A 4,958-nucleotide genomic window follows, 5' to 3' on the forward strand; every position below is an offset into this window, starting at 1 on the left:
ACGGAAGCCATGCTTGGTAGTGGCTCAGGTTTTGGTGGACCTTGTGTGTGTGTCTGTTCGTATGTGTGTGTATACACCCGAGAGCTGCCCTTTGTAATCTAGGTGAATCTATGTGATCTATATTCAGCTGCTGCATCATACCTTTGTGGGTTATTTTCAGCTTCTAACACAATGTGTGTGTCTGGTGAACTCAGTCTCTGTTTTCAGAAGAGTTATAGTCCTCTTCTGAAATCCAAATTGCTGACTTTTATTCTTACACACACACACACACACACACACACACACACACGCACACAATCCAACGCACTCCAAGTGTCTATTGTTACCTTATTACAATGTGAATGGGCACCCCAGCCCTATTGGGTTGAGAGTAAATGAACGAATTCCTCCTGTAAGTGTGTGTGCGTGTGTGTGTGTGTGTGTGTGTGTGTGAGAGAGAGAGAGAGAGAGAGAGAGAGAGAGAGAGAGAGAGAGAGAGAGAGAGAGAGAGAGAGAGAGAGAGAGAGAGAGAGAGAGAGAGAGACAGAGAGAGAGAGAGAGAGATGTGCCTGTGTGAAGCTGGGTATGCACATAAAGGTTCAAATAAAGAGAGGCTAATCAAATTAGAGTTAAATTATGACTGGCATGCCCATATGTGTTGGTGTGTTTTTTTGTGTGTGTGTATGTGCGTGTGTGAATGGTTGTGATGTCATTGGTCACAGATGGAAACTATGCAGAGTACCTGGAGAGTTACTCAGTCTTAGGGAGACAATGGGTAGTGACTTAACCAAGCTTTAGTCTGTCAGGAAGAGAGAGACAGGCAGAAGGGGGCCGGGGGTATGGAAGAACTATTAGTAAAACAGAAAGACAGAGAGGGTGAAAGACAGTGGGTGAAACAAAACATTTAATAAAAAGCCTGGAATTGGTTTACCAAGGCATTATTAGCCTTTGAGGTTTTGGCCAAAGCCATAAAAAAAACAACCCATGTATTAGACTACTGGAAGGACACTTTACATTATATCTTCGTGTAAATTCAACAACCTATGTCTGAGTTTTTGTGATAAGAAAGCTTTTTATGTCTGCGGCAGATAACGCAACGGGCCGGTCCTGACACGGGATGAGCCAGATCAGACGAGGCGCTCTAAATGAGCTTGCTCCCGTGTGTATCCGTGTGTGACATCCGCATCCGAAACACAAGCTAACGGCCCGAGCTTTTACCGGGTCGTGATCACTGAAGCCCGAGAAAAGGGCTGTTTGTGTCAATCATACCGTCTCTCTCTCTCTCTCTCTCTCTCTCTCTCTCTCTCTCTCTCTCTCTCTCTCTCTGGTTCCATCCTCCTCACCCTATCGCCACCCTCACTCTTTGTCGGTGTTTTTTAAGCAGAAGCAGTTGCGCGCGGCAGTCAGTCGTTACGGCGGCCGATATCTGTGTTGCTAGTGTCAGTCCTAATCCCCGTGGCGTGGAGATCGGAAAGAAAGGAGAGGATAGTGAGAAATAAAGAGAGAAGAAGAAGAGAAGAATGGAGAATGGGAGGAGGAGAGCGAATCATTCCGGCTGGCCGCCTCAGCTATAGTGTCGGCGGGTAGAGGGGAGGATGGCACTGCCTTTTGCATTTCTTCAAGCGCTGGAGTGGTGCGCCAAAGACCCGAGGACTTATCCCGCGACACTGACTCACACTAGCGGCTCTTCCTCGCTGCTTCTGCCCGCTCGGTAGAAGTCCACACCCCGGGTAAAGGTAAAAGATCAAGTCCTCCTTCCTTTAGAAAAAGCGCGCTGCGTATTTCGACTTTTATTTGGAGGGGGGGTGGGGTGTGTGTGTGTGTGTGGGAGGGGGGGGGGGTGGCTTTGTAGCAAATAGTGGGTATAGGCTAAGGGTAAAAATTATAACAATTGTATTTAGACTGGAGTTGGTAGTCTGATAATGAATGGGGTGTATGTATCGGAATGCTTATTTATTTTTGTTTCATACCGCAGCAATTGATGGTTTGACAGACACTCGAGATCTTATAGCCTACTTCATCTCGTCAAATTTATGAAGTGGTCAAGTAAACTAATTGTTTTCTTGAGCAAAAACAAAATATCAAATTTAATTTGGACCTAAGGCTATGATAAACCGTGATTTGTTATATCAACAAGGCGGCAAATGTGAGTTGGCTAAAATGTGCGTTAATGCCAGTTGCGCATCGATTTTTCAAACTTGTACCTATGGTTCTATGCTCTAGATATTGAATGGATAATATCGGTTTATTGACATTTAGCAACACTTACTCAACATGCTGAAAACATTTCAGCCTATTTCAAACGTTACATAATATAACTGCACAGAACGTAAAGCCTACCTTCTGTTTGAAAGTTGTCATTTGCAGTGTCAGGAATGTTGGACTAATCTGCAAAACAGAATCATCTTAAACTTGTTTAAGTAGCCAGCTGTATGCCACCAACCTGTAAGTGCAAAATAGGCGAATATCGGCGCCCTCTTGTGTTTGTAATGGCACACACACTCACACAGACACACAGACACAGACACACATACGCACGCACACACACGCAGACACACTCAGATACACACACAGGTCTCTGTTTTGGTCAACGGGAGCTATTTTCACCTGCCCTTATTGTGGTGCTTAAAAGCAGAGACTAATGCGACTGCAGGCAAGCAGCACAGGTGTAAACCACACGCACACAACAATGTGTTTTTTTACAGCAACATCTGATCAAAGCCATATCAAGGCAACATGAAGTCACCAGGCAGCCATCCTCTCTTTCTGTGTCATCTTGTTTAGTGCCACATCATTCTAGATAGAGCACACATTACCCATTGCTATAAAAGTAAGATGTTTTGTATTGCTATAAACAGTAATGTGTATAGTGGTGAGAAGGAGCAAAAGTGTGCGTGCTGATGTGGACTCTGAGGACAGAAAGATAGACTAGGAGAACAGACAGAGGGGGGGGGGGGTGCTGAAGAGGAGAGAAAGGGAGAGAGGGGGGGGCGATCCTCCCTCTCCTACATTAAGATGCTAATCCTAGCCCTTTTTTGTCTCGTTCTATAATTCATTTCACTTTGTTCATCTTGTTCTCTCTCTCTCCCTCCCTCTCTCTCCCTCTCTTTTCTCTCGCACTTTTTTTCTTGCCCTCTCTTTCTGTCCTTCTTTTGCTTTTTCATTCTCTCCCTCACCTTCCCTTTCCATCCTTCTCTCTCACTCTCTATCCCCCTCTATCTCTGTAAACATCTCTCCTCACTTATCTCTCTCCCTCTCCATCCATCCCTCGTTCCCTTTCCATCCTTCTCTCCCTCTCCATTCCTCTCTCCCTTTCTCCCCCACATCTGCCTCTCCCTTTCTGTCCTTCTATATTTCTCTCCCTCTCTTTCTGTTTCCGTCCTTCTCTATCTTTCCTTTCCTCCCTCTCCCTCTCTTGCTTTTTTTTTATCTTACTCTCTCTTTCTATGTTAGTCTAGTTTTTTTAGTTTTTGTTTGTATAACATGTCATGTTTCTTGATTAAGTAGTATTCATTCATGCTATGTGTGTGCTTTGCAATATGTTGGCACTTCACATTCTCCAGGAGAGTGCTCGATCTTCTAATTTCAGAGAGGTCCCTACACGAGCGTCAATGCCCGTAAGGGTTTTACTACAGAGCGGTTTAGTGGAGGTAGTCCTGCAGGTGTGTTTAGACAGCGGGGGTGAGGGTGTTATTGGCGGTTAGCAGAGTCCTCTGAGGGGTGACACAGAGTAAACTTCTCTACCATACGTCCTCAAACCCTTGGCCACTGTGCTTTACTTCATTCTGAAGTTGCATATACACACAATAATCACTCACACACATGTTAAACAAGCACACACTCACACACATGTTAAACACACTCACTTGCATACATTTGTTGAACACACTCAATAAAAGATATACTCATGACACAGATGTTCACAACAGAGAGACCAAGAGACATGTTTGGTTGTGACTCACAAAACCAGACTCAAACCGGAGAAGAATTTACTAAACTCTATACTGTGTACAATAGTATAATATACATGAAGCTCTTTCTTTCTCCAATATCTCTCATCCCACTCTCTCTCTCTCTCTCTCTCTCTCTCTCTCTCTCTCTCTCTCTCTCTCTCTCTCTCTCTCTCTCTCTCTCTCTCTCTCTCTCTCTCTCTCTCTCTCTCTCTCTCTCTCTCTCTCTCTTTCTCGTTCCTAATAAATAAGTAAATAAATAGGGCTCTGGAAAAATAAATGTATTCATATTTAACCAGACATTCCGACATGTAGTTCATGATTGCTTCTGTACAGAACTTGCAAATCTATATTTTCCTGGTGTATTTGGACATTAGTTTTTATTATTTGCGTGTGTGCGTGCGCACAGCAACTGCACTCCATGTGAGCTCTTGTAAACATGTCTCATTCATCTGCTTTCGATGTGGAAAGCTGAGGGCGACCCGGGGAAGAGTTAAAGATGATCAGACCGGTGGCTCAGTCTGCCACCTGTCCTCATGCTGTGTGTGTGTGTGTGTGTGTGTCCGTCAGAGAGGTTGGGTATGCCCTTAGGCTGTGGGCTTGCTTTCAATCAGGACTGCTTTTACCAGCTGTGCCCTCATGCTCCCAGGGGTACGAGGAACACACACACACACACAGACACACACATACACACTAAACCCTGTTGCTAACCTTACAGTTTGTCCCTTTTTCTATTGAACAGATACCCAGGATCACAGCCATCACCTGAACAGACGTCTCAGAGAGTGTAAAGATTTCATCGCAAGCATATACTGAGAGCGAGGAGTTAGTTTTTGAGCTAAAAGGCAAGCAACACAAGCAACACACACACACACACACACACACACTACACACACACACACCCTCATTTTGCTTCCTGCCATGGTGACATGAAAAACACCTTTCTTTGATCCTGTCTCTCATACGCTCCTCCACACACACTCATTAGCCCCGTCAGCTGCACACACACACACACCCACAGTGTTCGTG

Source organism: Hypomesus nipponensis, chromosome 22 (assembly GCF_054491055.1).
Source record: "Hypomesus nipponensis isolate SF chromosome 22, ASM5449105v1, whole genome shotgun sequence".
Lineage (NCBI taxonomy): Eukaryota > Metazoa > Chordata > Actinopteri > Osmeriformes > Osmeridae > Hypomesus > Hypomesus nipponensis.